Source organism: Panthera tigris, chromosome B4 (assembly GCF_018350195.1).
Source record: "Panthera tigris isolate Pti1 chromosome B4, P.tigris_Pti1_mat1.1, whole genome shotgun sequence".
NCBI lineage: Eukaryota > Metazoa > Chordata > Mammalia > Carnivora > Felidae > Panthera > Panthera tigris.
The window spans coordinates 42,927,427-42,942,993 of NC_056666.1; the positions used below are offsets into that span (position 1 = coordinate 42,927,427).

General features: G+C 38.7%; 1 long non-coding RNA gene across 2 annotated transcripts in view; it reads left to right on the forward strand.

Annotated features, from left to right (window-relative positions):
• Positions 1-12,935: 12,935 nt before the first annotated feature.
• Positions 12,936-15,567, forward strand: part of LOC107180729 — a 30,721-nt gene continuing 28,089 nt past the window's right edge. For both annotated transcript variants that reach the window (XR_006219778.1, XR_001511488.1), the window contains exons 1-2: positions 12,936-13,086; positions 14,398-14,453. This is a non-coding gene — a long non-coding RNA (uncharacterized LOC107180729). The remainder of the gene's footprint in view (positions 13,087-14,397; positions 14,454-15,567) is intronic.

Below are 15,567 nucleotides of genomic sequence, written 5' to 3' on the forward strand. Positions count from 1 at the left end.
TGACCAACGACATATAAGTGGAAAGCTGCTGGGAGCTTATGGAAAACTTTTGTCTTCGTAATAAAAAGTGAAAGTTTCAGTGGTCACACAATAAATGTCTTTCCTCATTCTTCCTGTACGGAAAATGGATGTGATGCTTGAAGGTTTGGTGACCATCTTGATATGATGAAGCAATAGGAGGAGGTGGAGGTCTGCATGCTAAGCAAGTCCAAAAGATAGAAAAGGCCTTGGTGTCGGCCAGCATTATTGGGCAATTGCATCAACCTTGGAATGTCAACCTATGGACTTCTTTCCTATTTGTTTAAGCAACTATTAGTTGCTTTTCTGTTATTTATTGCCAGAGGGATTCCTAGCTGATACAGAGACAGACGCAAAATATTTTCTAGGTAGATAGGTCGGTGTGATGAAAACCACGGGTTTTGAAACAACATGGGGGTTAGGTAATATGCAGGGAGAGTTAGAACCTTTTGTGCCATAAGGGAGAATTTAGATTTCATTCCACAGGCAATTTTGTAGACAGTGAAATGAGTTGGCTGTGGCAGAAACGCAATCACTCTGGTAGGAGGGGGGCACACGCGTTGGAGTAGAGCAATTTAGGAGACAAGGAGACCAACCAGGAGGCTATTTCAGTGTTCAAGTCAGAGAAAATGAGGGCTTAAGTAAGGTTGTGACAGTGGGAAGAGGGGGAAAAAGATGGATTTGAAGTATACCAAACATGACTTAATTAGTAGTTTAATATCGATGAGCACAGTGGAGAGAAGTTATATGACTGCATTTTATCACCTGTAAGACATCATTGATATAAAGGACACCATTATCTAAGCTACTATTTAAAGAAAAAAAAAAAAACCTCATCTAATTAAATTACGAATTTCTACTGATTGTAAAACACACCCTGATTTTGGAGATGTGAAAAGATGTGTGTCTTAGAATCAATGAAAATTGGTTAATAGCTAATCTTTATAGGTGCTATGTGCCAGGCATTTGCAGCTTACCTTAATTATGTCACTTAACATGCTCAAATATTTGTGGATTGTTTCTGAGTACACAAAAACAAGAAACTCAAACTTTTTTTTTCTTTTTTCTTTTTTTTTAATGAACTGAGCATGACATTGATATCCAGACCTGGAAGAGATAAGAGAGACACTAATCTCACTCAGGAACACTGATAAAATGTCTTAACTGAAAAGTTAGTAAACATAATCCAACAGCACATTAAAGGAGTACTGATTTTACACCATGATCAAGTTGATTTCATTTCTGTAGAGGTAGGAAGGGATTCAAACAATATCCACTCTTTATAAAAGCACAGTAAAAGAGGAATGAGTGGTTAATTCCATAATTATATAGTATTATACATGCATAATTATACATATATAGTGTCTTTACAAAGTATTTACAGTAAGTCAGAAAGACGACGAAAATGCTATCTTTACTATTCTAAGTTTGCTCTACACATTTCAGCAAATACAAATGAAGTAAACTAGGAGCATTAAGAATAAAAGGAAAAGGTGAGGGGTGCCTGGGTGGCTCAGTCGGTTAAATGTCCACCTTGATTTTGGCTCAGGTCATGATCTCACGGTTTGTGAGTTTGAGCCCCGCATTGGGCTCTGCACTGACGGTGCAGAATCTGCTTTGGATTCTGTCTTTCTCTGCCCCTGCTTTGCTTGCTTTCTCTCTCTCTCTCTCTCTCTCTCTCTCTCTCTCTCCCTCCTTCCCTCTTTCTGTCTCTCAAAATAAATAAATAAACTTTAAAAAAGGAAAAGGTGGGGCGCCTGGGTGGCTCAGTCTGTTAAGCGGCCGACTTCGGCTCAGGTCATGATCTCACAGTCCGTGAGTTCGAGCCCCGCGTCGGGCTCTGTGCTGACAGCTCAGAGCCTGAAGCCTGTTTCAGATTCTGTGTCTCCCTCTCTCTGACCCTCCCCTGTTCATGCTCTGTCTCCCCCTGTCTCAAAAATAAATAAAACGTTAAAAAAAATAAAAAAAAAAAGGAAAATGTGAAATGATGATTATTTGAATACGAGATAAGTTATACCTGGAAAATAGAAGAGAACCAACTAAGAAACTACATCAAACAATAGGAGAGTCAGTAGGTTAGCTGGACGTAAAATTAATATGCAGCAGTGTTTGCCAATATAGAAAACATCTATCAAAACTAAATCACAAAAACCCTATAATTGCACAAATCATTTGACTCAGCAGTTATATTTCTAAGAGTTCAATCTGTTGTTTTACTAGCATTCTTGCAAAATGATGTAGGTTCAAGATTATTCGTTGCAGTATTGTTTGTAGTGGCAAAAGACTGGAAACAGCCCAAATTTACATCAGAAGGGAGTTGGTTAATAAAAATATGGGACCTCCATACACTGTAATGCTGTGAGGCTGCAAAAGAAAATCCCCAGAGATCTGGAAACCTGTTTAAGATACACGGTGGGAAAATAAAATGTGAGTTTATGTTACCTTTTATGTTAACAAGGTGGAAATAAGAATTAATAAGCATATTTGTTTGGGTATTGGCAGTTAGGAAGGTTACATAAAACACTAAGAAAAGGGGTTGCCTAAAGGGAGGAGTGAATGAAAAGTAGGCAAATCGGGAGGAAAGGTGAGGAGACAGCTTTTCACTGTGTATCTTTTCTTATATTCTGGTATTTGAGCCACATGACTGCTACCCATTTAAAAAAAACATAAATTAAAAAAATGTAAGGAAAATAAGCTAAGTGACTTTTGAAAAGTTGGTGGAACCCTGAACACATTCATTCCAATTTTCTGACATTTAGCTGCACAATTTATGGACCCACAACAAAAACAAAACAAATTGTGCAGATTCACATGGCACTTTGTGTAAAAAAAAGTCCCTCATTGTGCCATCATTTATTGCATACTTACTCTACATGACATGTTCTGTAGTTCCTGAAGCTAAAAAGCCCTGACAGAACTGAATCTAGTGAGTGATGGATGAGTAAATAAATGATGAGGCCGCAATGTAGCAAGTGCCTTGAAGGACTTAAATCTAGAGAGTTGGGGAAGGCGTAGGGGGTCACCTAAATCTGACAGAGAAAAAGTTCCTGGGTTGATACCCATGGATCTGAATTTAGAAGGAAAAGTAGAAGTTCTTCAGCTGACAGAGTGCAAAGAGGAGACAACATGGGGGTGTGAAAGGCGTGGTCTCTCTGATGCCCTGCACACAGTCAAGGCCACGTGTGAGGAGAAAGAGAGGAGAAATTGGGAACAGAGGAGGAGGCAGGAAGCAGAATGTAGGGATATGGCATTAAGGTAGAGGTCTTCAGACCAAAATATTCTAAAGTGGAGAAGTGACACGATCAGTTTTGTGCTCCAGAGCTATCATTCTAGTAGCAATGTGGGAGACAGATGGGCAGGTATCCAGAAAAGGAAGTGACATTTGAGCTGATCCCTGAGTAAGAGCTAGCCAGGAAAAGACTAGAGAACAGGAGGTTTCCAGGCAGATGGGTTAGTACGCCTGAAAGACTAAGGTCCTTGGAGCACTTAAGAATATGGAAGAGAGGCACCTGGTGGCTCAGCCAGTTAAGCGTCTGACTCTTGATTTCTGCTTGAGTCATGATCTCATGGTTCATGGAATCAAGTCCCTCATCGGGCTCTTCACTGACAGTGTGGAGCCTGCTTGGGATTCTCTCTCTCCCTCTCTCTCTCTCTGCCCCGATACCCTCTCAAAATAAATAAATTAAAAAAATAAAAGAATATGGAAGAAAGCCAGTGTGAATGGAGCCTGCTGTTCAGGGAGGAAAGTGACATGAGTTTGAAGAGAAAGGTCTGGATCATGGAAGGGCATTGGATATTATTCCAATTGTAGTGAGTAGTCATTTAAAAGCATTTAAGCAAAAGAGTGGTATAATCTTATCGACATTAAAAAAAAAAAACCCAAAAAACACCACGATTGCTATGTAGAGAATGGATTTAAGAGACCAAGAAGATAAGGGAAGAGATCAGAAAGAAGGTTCTTACAAGGTGAAAGATAATGGTGCTTCAGGTTAGGATCTAGAATGGAGGTAGAGGGAGTAAATATAATTCATTAAGTCATGATACTGTCATTACCAAGACGGTTGACGTAGGAGGAGAGGAAAAGTAAGAAGGAGGGGGCAAGAGTTGAGTTGATGTGTTTAGGAGACATCCAAGTAGAGATCTCTACAAGACATTTCCATCTTTAATAGGAATGTCCCAGAGTGATACTGTGCTCTTACTGTAACCTATCAGGTGGCATATGTTTCAATTTTTCCCATTTTGGGCAACGTTAAATTTGGTCACTTGATTAAGGTGGTATGGGCCAGACTTCCGGTCTATGTTTTCTTTTTCCTTTATAACTAAAAAATATTTTATGTACTCCCAGACTCATCAAAATTTCAATGTATTCATTTATTTGTTTATGCCAATATGGAGCCATGGTTTCCTATTTTATTTAATGGGTTATACGTTATTACTACCATTATCTGAATGCTCAAACTGTCCCCCATTTGGCCAGGAAAACTCTTTTTAAGTTGGCTTCTGCGTCCTGTGACATGTCCTTATCATTCTTTGAGCAATTCTTTATTTCCAGGTCTAGGATAGTTCAGGCTCATCTTATAATTTATCTTCCCCAAACCTGGAATCAGCATTTCTTGAAGGAATGGTTTTTGGCTGTTTTTAGAGGATGATCTTAAACATCAAAAACTGAGCTTGTGGGTCAGATGCTTGTGACAGCATCTTTTACAGAGCAGATTTTTAATTTTAGTGAAGTCCAGTTTATCAATTATTTCTTTCATGGATTATGATTGTGTTATATCTAAAGTCATTGGCATACCCAAGGTCACCTAGATTTTCTTCTATGTTATCTTCTGGGGTTTTGTAGCTTTGTATTTTACATTTAGATCTATGATACCCTTTCAGTTCATTTTTGTGAAGAGTATAAGGTCTGTGTCTGGACCCTGTCCTTTTTTTCCTCCCTCTCTCCTTCCCTCTCTTCTTTTTTCCTCCCTCCCTCCCTCCCTTCCTTCCAGCACCATTGGTTGAAAAGACTGTCCATTCTATTATATTGCCTTTGCTCCTTTGTGAAAGATCATGTGAATTAATTTCTCAGCTCTCTGTTCTGTTCCACTGATCTATTTGTCTTTTCTTTCCCCAATACCATATTGTCTTAATTACTTTAGCTTTATAGTGAGTCTCAAAGTTGGGTGGGAGGTGTCCTCCTAACCTTCTTCTTTTCCTTAAATATGGTGTTGGGTCTTTTGCCTCCTTATATAAACTTTAGAATTAGTTTGTTGATATCCACAAAATAACTTGCTGGAACTTTGATTGGGATTGCATTTAGTAATGAGATCAAGTTGGAAAGACTGACAGCCTGACGATATTGAATCTTCCTATTCATGAACATGGAACATCTCTTCATTTATTTAGCACTTAGATTTCTTTCATCAGAGTTTTATAGTTTTCCTCACGCAGGTTTTATGTATATTTTGTGGGATATATACCTTAAGTATTTCACTTTTGGGTGGGGTGCTTATGTAAATGGTATTGTGTGTTTAATTTCAAATTCCACTTCTTCATTGTTGGAATATAGGGAAGCAGTTGGCTTTTTATATTCACCTTGTCTCCTGCAACCTTACTTTAGTTGTAGGAGGGTTTTTTGTTGCTGATTCCTTCACATATCTACACAAACAACCATGTTCTCTTTGAGCAGAGACAGTTTTATTTTCTTCTTTCGCAGTCCATATAACTTTTCTTTTCTTTTTTCTTTTTTCTTTTTCTTTTTGGCCTTATTGTATTAGGTAGGACTTCCAGGATGATGTTGGAGAGGAGTGATGAGAGGGGATATCCTTCCCTTTCTTCTGATCTTCTGGGAAATTTCCAATTTCTCACCATTACGTGTGATCTTGGCTGTAGGTTTTTAGTAAGTGTTCTTTATGAACTTGGGGAAGTTCTCTATTCCGGAGTTTTTATCATGAATGGGTATCGGGTTTTTTCAAATGCTTTTTCTGCATTTATGCAGACTAATATGACGATGTAATTTTTCTTCTTTAGCCTGTTCATGAGATGATTAATTGATTTTCAAATATTAAACTGGCCTTGCATACCTGGGATTAATCCCAGTTAGCCATTGTGTATAATTCTTTTATACATTGTTGGATTTGATTTACTAATACTTTGTTGGGAATTTTTGTACCTATGCTTATGAGACATATTGTTCATATGTACAAACTACATATTGTAGTTCAAACTGCATATTGTAGTTTTCCTATAATGTGTTTGTCTTGTTTTGGTAACAAATTAATACTGGGCTCATAAAATAAGTTAGGAAGTATGTCCCCTGCTTCCATCTTCTGGAAGAAATTATAGAGAATTGGTATAAATCCTTCTTTAAATATTTGGTAGAATTCACCAGTCAACTGTCTGGGTCTGGTGGTTTCTGTTTTGGAAGGTTATTAGTTACTGATTCAATTGTTAAAATAGATACAGACCTATGCAAATTGTCCATTGCTACTTTTGTGAGTTTTTTCAGAAGTGTCTTTCAAGGAATTGGCTAGTTTCATCTGGGTTATTAAGTGTGTAGGCAGAGAGTTGTCCATAGTATTCCTTTATTATCCTTCTGAGGTCCATGAGATCTTAGTAGTGTCTCTGCTTTCAGTTCTGATATTAGTAATTTGGGTCATCTTTCTTTGTTAGTTAGCTTAAAGAGGATTGTTAATTTTATTGATCTTTTCAAAGAAGCAGTTTTTGGTTTCACTGATTTTCTCTTTTGATTTCCTCTTTTTAGTTTCATTGACTTCAGCTCTAGTTGTTAAATAATTTTTTTTCCTTATGCCTACTTTGGATTTAATTTGCTCTTCATTTTCTGATTTCTTAAGATGGAAGCTTTGACTATTGATTTTAAGAGTTTATTTTTTCTAGAATATGCCTTCAATGCGGTGAATTTCCATCTAAGCACCGTTTTCACTGTGTCCCACAAATTATGATAAGGTGTATTTTTACTTTCATTTAGTTCATAATACTTTAAAATTTTCTTGAGATTTCTTTGTTGACTCATGTATTATTTAGAAATATGTTCTTAAATCTCCAAGTATTTTATTTCCAAGTTATCTTTCTATTATTGATTTCTAGTTCAATTCCATCATGGTTTATAAGCAAGCATTGTATGATTTCTATCCTTTTAAACTTGTTAAGGTGCATTGTGTGGCCCAGAATGTGATCTGTTTTGATGAATATTTCATGTGAGCTTGAGAAGAATGTGTATTCTGCTGATTTGGAATTAGGTCGTCTATAGATGTCAATTATATCCAGTTGATTGATGATGCTGTTGAGTTCAACTACATCCTTACTGATTTTCTGCCTGCTGTAACGGTCCATGTCTGATAGAGTGTTGTTAATGTCTTTAACTATTGTAGTAGATCCGTCTATTTCTCCTTGAAGATTCATCAGTTTTTCCATCATATATTTTGGTGTTCTGTTGTTAGGCACATACGCAGTAAGAACTGTTACTCTTTTGCAGAGCTGATCCCTCTATCATTCTGGAATGGTTCTCTCTATCCTTGATAGTTTTCCTCGATCTGATGTCTACTGTATCTGAAATTAATATAGCTATTCCTGATTTCTTTTGGTTAGTGTTGGCATGCTATGTCTTTCTCCCTTCCTTTAGTTTGAATTTATATGTGTCTTTATATTTAAAGTGGATTTCTATTTATTTATTTATTTATTTAAGAGAGAGTGGAGAGGGAGGAGAGGTAAAGGAGGGGAGAGAAGGAGAATCTTAAGCCACCTGTATTCCCAGCAGGGAGCCAGAGTTGAGGCTTGATCTCATGACACTGAAATCATGACCTGAGCTGAAACTAAGAGTCAGACACTTAACCGACTGAGCCATCCAGGAAACACTGAATGTTTTCTTGAAGATAACCCTATGTTTTCTTGAAGATAACATAGCTGGGTTTTATTTTTTGATCCATTCTGACAATCTCTGTTTGTTTGTTTGTTTGTTTGTTTGTTTCTTTCTTTCTTTCTTTCTTTCTTTCTTTCTTTCTCTTTCTTCCTTTTTTTAAAGTAGGCTTCATGCCCAACATGGGGCTTGAACTCACAACCCTGGGATCAAGATTCAGATGCTCTACCGAGTCAGCCAGGCATCCCAACCTGTTTTTAACTGGTATATTTAGACCATTGACGTCTAATGGGTTTGTTATTGATATAGCTGAGTTAATACCTATGATAATTTCTACTGTTTTACATTTGTTGCCCTTATTGTTTTTGTCCTACTTTTGTCTTCCACTCATTTTTCTGAAATTTGTGATTTTAATTGGGCTTTTTATGAGGCCATATATTTTTAGTGGTGACAGTCTTTATTATTGTGTTATTTGTTTCAGCTGCAGATAGCTGAATCGGTCCTCTTTTGGGATTTTACAGAATCTAGTATTTCCACTGGAATGCCTAAGTCATACCCTATCAGCACAGAGCCTGTCACAAGGCCGATCCCATGACCTGGGAGATCATGACCTGAGCCAAAATCAAGAGTCAGACGCTTAACAGACTGAGCCACCCAGGCGTCCCTAGTTGTATTTTATTTTAATTAATTAATTAAAGCTAAGTTTTTGAGCTTGCTGAACAAATTCTTATTGCGAATTATATAATTTGCACTTTAAAAACAACACCACAAAGTCGGGACTGTTACTATCTCTTTTTTAAAAAAAATTTTTTTTAACGTTTATTTATTTTTGAGACAGAGGGAGACAGAGCATGAATGGGGGAGGGTCAGAGAGAGGGAGACACAGAATCCGAAGCAGGCTCCAGGCTGTGAGCAGTCAGCACAGAGCCCGACGCGGGGTTTGAACTCACGGACTGCGAGATCATGACCTGAGCTGAAGTCGGATGCTTAACCGACTGAGCCACCCAGGCGCCCCTATCTCTCTTTTTTAGATAAGAAAACTGAAATATTGAGTTGATTAGCACATGACCTATAAGTAGTCGAATCAGCATTCAAACTCAAGCAGGACTGATACTCAACGTATACTTATTGACTGCATACAGGCGTTGTTCTAGGTTCTGAACATGTCAGTGACTAAAACAAAGTCTATTCTCGTGGTGGAGCTCTATTCTTGAGGAGAGAGAAAAATTGTAAACAAATGGTAGGTATATGGTGCTTCGTGCTGTGGATAATAGTAAAGCGGGATAAGGTGGACAGGGAGTGTGTGTGTGTGTGTGTGTGCACATGTGTGTATATACTTTGTGTATGTGCTTTGTGTTGGAGCCTTCTCCTTCAAGATGACATTTAAACAAAGACCTAAAGAAGGTGAAGGTGTAAAACATACAGATTCCATGAAACAGAATTGTGTGGCGGGAGGGTGTTTGAGGAAGAGTAAGGAGGCTGGGAAGGCTGGAACAGGGTGACTGAAGGGAAGTGAGTAGGATATAAGTCAGACGGTAGTAGGTAGAGAATGGGATGTTGATCGTGTGGGGCCCATAAGCCGTTCCAAGGCTTTGTCTCTTATTCTGAGCTATTTGAAGTATTTTGTGGATCACTTGGAAAGTTGTTACTTTAGGGGCGCCCGGGTGGCTCAGTCAGTTAAGCGTCCAGCTTCGGCTCAGGTCATGATCTTGCGGTCCATGGGTTTGAGCCCCGTGTTGGGTTCTGTGCTAACAGCTCAGAGCCTGGAGCCTGCTTCAGATTCTGTCTCCCTCTCTTTTTCTGTCCCTTCCCTGCTCACGTTCTGTCTCTGTCTCTCTCTCAAAAATAAATAAACGTTAAAAAGTTCGGAAAAAAAGATTGTTACTTTAGAGAATACATTGTGGGGACAGAGGTGCTAAACTGGGGGCTATCAGTCAGGAAATTACTTCAATAATCCACGTAAGTGATAAAGCCAGCGTGGGCTAGGGAGATAACAATGGAAGTAATGAGAAGTAACCAGATTCTAGATATATTTTGGAGGTAGAGCTGCTATGATATAGCAATTCCAAGGTTTTCGTCTGATTAGTTGAAGAATGAATTTACCATTTATCGATATTGGATAGGCTCTGGAAAGAGCAGTTTTCTATTTTTTTTTTTAAGGGAGAAGTCAGGATTTCTGTTTTGAATGTCATAGGTTTATAATGTCAAACAGACATTTACATGTAGTTGTTGAGTGGACAGTTGTATTTACAACTCCATAGTTATATAGGGTGGCCCACGCTACATAAAAGCTTGGAGGTTATCAGCATACCGATGGCACTAGTGTTTAAAGCATAAACCTTGGGTGAAATGCCCATGGAGTGAGCACAGAGAGAAAGTTCCAAAGATAGGGGTTTACTACCCACTTTTTCCTTCTCTTCATTTTTTTCTCCTTCAGCAACTATTGTATGTTCTCTGATAGACACAAAGACTACTAATGTGATACGGAAAATTAAGAGAAGTCTTTTCATTCACCACCTTTCCTACATTTCTAAAGTAAGAATTCTGTGAAAGGCCGATCCACAAGATATTAGAATTGCCCACTTACAAACCTAAAATTCGTATGGAACCATAAGAGACCCTGAATAGCCAGAGCAATCTTGAGCAAGAAGAACAAAATGAGAGGCATCACACTTCCTGATTTCCAACTGTATTACAGAGCCACAGAAATCAAAACAGTAGGGTACTGGCATAAAAACAGACACATCGGCCAATGGAACAAAACAGCGCAGATACAAACCCACACGTTTATAGTAAATTGATCTTCAACAAGGGGAGCAAGATCATATGGGGCAAGGAAAGTCTCTTCAATAAATGTTGTGGGGAAAACTGGAAATCTACATACAAAAGAAGAAAGTTGTGCCCTTTTCTTACACATACACAACAATCAATTCAGAATGGATTAAGACTTAAGCATACAACTGTAAAACTCCTAGAAGAAAACAGAGAGCAAGTGTCTTGGCAATGATTTCTTGGATATGACACTAAGAGCACAGGCGACAAAAGCAAAAACAGACAAATGGGACAACATCAAACAAAAACGCTTCTGCACAGCCAAGGAAATGATTAGCAATGTGAAAAGGCAGCCTGTGGAATGGGAGAAAATAGTTCACGAATCATGTGTCTGATAAAGGGTTAGTATCCAAAGTAATAAGGAGCTCACATGACTCAATAGCAACAGCCCCCCAGAACAACCCCTCTGCCACTCAAATCCCCCAAAACAACACCAAAAAATGATTAAAAATGGGCAAAAGACCATTTCTCCAGAGAAGACATACAAATGGCCTACAGGTAAGTGAAAAGATGTTCGACATCAATAATCATCAGGAAAATGCAAATCAAACCCACGATGAGATAGTACCTCACAACTGTTAGCACAGCCATTCTGAAAAAGTCAAAAGCTAAGTGTTTAGAAGGATGTGGAGAAAAGTGACCCCTTATACCTGTCGGTGGAAATGTAAATTGGTAAAGCCATTACGGAAAACAGGTATTTATAGAAATACCACATGATCCAGCAATCTCACTTCTGGGTATATACGCAAAATAATTGGAATCAGGATCTCAAAGAGCTATGTGAGCTTCCATGTTTACTGCAGCATTAGTTACAATAACAAAGACATGGAAACAACTAACTGTCTATAGACAATAGAATAAAGAAAATGTGTGTATACACGCAGTGGAATAGACTCAGTTTTAAAAAAGAAGGAAATCCTGCCATTTGCTACTACATGGATGAACTTGAAAGACGTCATGCTAAAGGAAAGAAACCAGACACAGAAGAACAAATGCTCTATGGTCTTACTTGTATCAGAAATCGAAAACAGTGAAACTCAACAGGCAGAGAGTAGTGTTACCAAAAGCTGAGGGTAAGGAGAATCAGGGAGATGTTGGTTAAGGGGTATATGGTTTCATTCACGCAAGATGAAGAAGGTTAGAAATCTGTAGAGCATAGTGCATATAGTTAACAATATTGTGTGCTTAAAAATTTCTTAGAAGAGAAGATCTTAGATTAAATGTTCTTATCAAAAAAGAAAGAGGGAAGAAACGGATGACAGTCACATCTATGGTATTGTATATGGTGGTGGTTTCATAAGTATATACATACATATCTTCAAACTCATCAAGATGTATACGTTAACTATATATGGCTTTTTTGTATGTCAATCATAACTCAAGAAAATTAACTACTTAGAAATAAAGGAAGGAAGGAAGGAAGGAAGGAAGGAAGGAAGGAATTAACTGACTACGCTAGGCCTTGAATTAGTCATAGTGGTTTCACAATAATGGTAACTAAGAATAAGAAATTTCAACTTTTGGGGTAAGGAAATAGAAGTTTTGACAATTTTTAAGAACACTTACTGCTGTAGCAGATATGAATTAGGAACCACAAACCGTGTCATTCAAAACGTATACCACTTTTTAAATGAAATCTAATTCTGTTTCCATTTTTCCAAATTTCTGGGTGAGAATTAATCTCAGTTTTTATTAGAGCTTTTCTCACACTGGGATTTGTAAAGCAAAATGTCTGGGAAGGTTGCTTTACTGTTCGCTTGAAATGGTTACTCTTGATGTGACTGTGCCATTGTCCAACCCCTCAGCCCCTTTGAAGCCTGGCCGTTTGGGCCCAAGAATGTTTGCTGAGACTGGGAGCTCTTTGGTTCAGGGTGACCTCACATAGTCATTTAACTCAGAGGTCCTATCTTTCCCCTGGGTGCAATGAGGGAGAGGACCCCAGATGCCCACTATCTCGGGTCACACAAACCTCCACCCACCTCCTGGTTTTGGATTCTCCCTGCCAGCTGGGCTCCTACTCTTCCCTCCCTGCAAAAGACTTCTTTCTTCTCTTCATGAGCGCCTAGAGTGATTTGCTCAGATAGGCAGGGCTTTCACATAGTTATCTTTAAGCAACCTCTACTTCTGACCTTGAAAATTCTTTTAAGGCCAAAGAACACAAGGTCCTGGCTAGGCTTTGAAATAGGGAAGGGAAAAACAAGGGATCGGAATCAGCACAGATCACATTCTTTGCAAATCCTTTTGAGGAGTGAAAACAAAACACCAGTTCATATTTCAATAAGTTACCCTTCCATGTTATTCAGGGAAGGAAGCTGGGAAACAGAAATATTTCACTTATTTTGGGAGAAGCAGAATGAACATGCAGAGTTTCAGTTCAGGTATGTGTGTGTGTATGTGTTTGTGTGTGTGTGTGTGTGTGTGTGTGTGTGTATGTGTGTGTATATTTTGGGGGCGGAATATATCATATATATCATATATATATATATATATATGTCTTTTGGGGGGAAAAAGAAAGGAAAAAATAAAGGGAGAGAACAGGCTAGTTATCATTTTGGTAATTTCCATTTTTACATGTACATCTCTATAACCTCACATTATTGGATAAAAACATGCAGAGACTTCTGGTGCTTGGGTCCCATGTCATGATTTTCATGGAAAAATTTACCATCTCCCTGATTTCTTCTTTGGTCCCTATTTGATAATGCCGTTACTGTCCCACACATATATTTTCCCTGTTTGTGCAAGCAAAAATATGGTCCTAGAAATAGGGAATTTAATCCTAGGATTCAATAAAGAGCCCTAGCATTAAAAGACTTAACTCTTTTTCTGGGAACTGTAAAATGTTGGAAAAATATGTTAATCTCTGGTTCTTACTTCTCCCTTTCCTTATGTAAAAGTGGATCTTGACCTCATAAGAAAGGGATCAGAATTCGTAGTGATAAATTACGAATAAACTGTGTTTATTCTTCTCTCTTTGGAAAACCTAGGATGAAATAAATAAGCATTCTGGATTAGGGAAAGGATTTCTTAGCCTCCTGGCTGACCTGCCCTCCCATCCTCCCTCTTGTCTTCCCATCTAATCCCTGTGATTGAGAAACCTCTGTTTCTTACCAAATTCTCGCGTTTGAATTCAGATCTTTTGGGTCATCTTTAAAGATTTCTTCTAAATTTTCCATTTTGAAACACTGTGCCTTGATTCTGAGGAAGGCCAAGGAGAATGGTTTTTCACACTGTTTCTAGTCTTTTTTCAGGAACAGAGAATTAGATTTCATTTTTTTTTGGCAATGCGACTTCATGGGAAATATTATATTCATGCATCAGGATGCACAGAATATCTAATTATTTCTCTCTTTCTGATGTTAGCAATCATTGGTGTTCAAGACTTAGATACATTATTTCATTATGAGTTGCAAAATGGGTTTAGATAAAATTAGAAAACATAGAAAAGTCTCTGAGATGTTTAAAATGCTATGCAAATATAAAATTACATCAATATTGAATTTTCCTATGAAGGAGGAGGAGGAGGAGACCCACATAAGAGAGAAATAAAAAGTAAATAGACAAAATTCCTCCAACCCTTATGGGTTGAGAATTCTTTGATAAAGAGGACAACAATTGAAAGATAATTGGGCTTCTGAATAAAATGTACATCCATTTCCCTCCTTTTCTTTTCTCAACCCCTTTTAAAGGATGCTGAAGACAAGAAGAAACACACAGTAGGGCTGAAAGTGAAAGGGGGTATCAGGTAAGAGTTCTCCACCATTACCCTCCACAGAACATGGATTTTAGCAGTTATGAGAGTACCCTGGGGGGAGTTGGGAAGTCCAATGGGGAAGTTCTGGCCCACTGTTGGGAAAGAATCCAAGAATAGATGCACTGAAAAAGGTAAGAGGAATATTTTTACTTTGCCTTCATCACCGTTCCCTAAAGCAGCACATTTTTGGTGGCAGGAGAGACCCCCGTGGCCTGCGACTTTTCCCATGGGGGTAAGTGAGAACATACTGAGTGCCCCATTAAAGTTGGGCTTGGTCATGTGACTTGCTTTAGCCAATAGAATGCAAATGAAAGTTATATACACCACATTTGAGGCAAAGCTTTTTTTTTTTTTTTTTATGTTTATTTACTTTTGAGGGAGAGAACTGGAGAGTGAGCAGGGGAGGGGCAGAGAGAGAGGGGGACAGAGAATCCCAGGCAGGCTCTGCTCTGCCAGTGCAGAGCCCGATGTGGGGTTCAAACTCACGAACTGCACCATGAGATCATGACTTGAGCCCAAATCAGGAGTCCAATGCCCAACCGACTGAGCCACCCGGGTGCCCCTGAGCCAAAGTTTTCTGAGCCATTGCTTGATTCAGCTCTTTCTCTTTCCCCTCTTCCATGAGAATAGTTTATCCTCATAACAATACTTTGAGATAGGGTCTGTTATTCCCATTTCTTTGTGAGAAATCTGAAGCAGAGAGTTGAGTAACAGCCCCAGTCATTCAGCTGGTGAGACAGGGATGGAGTCAGAATTTGACTCTAGGTAGTCTGGCCCCAGTGTCTAGATTTTAGCCACTGCACAATACTGCCTGTCACCAACACATTTTCTTACTCCAATCACTTTAGTCTCCTGTGAAGTCCATTTCTGATGGACTTTCTTTTTTTTTTTTTTAATTTTTTTTTTTAACGTTTATTTATTTTTGAGACAGAGAGAGACAGAGCATGAACAGGGGAGGGGCAGAGAGAGAGGGAGACACAGAATCTGAAACAGGCTCCAGGCTCTGAGCTGTCAGCACAGAGCCCGATGCGGGGCTCGAACTCACGGACCGCGAGATCATGACCTGAGCCGAAGTCGGCCGCTTAACCGACTGAGCCACCCAGGT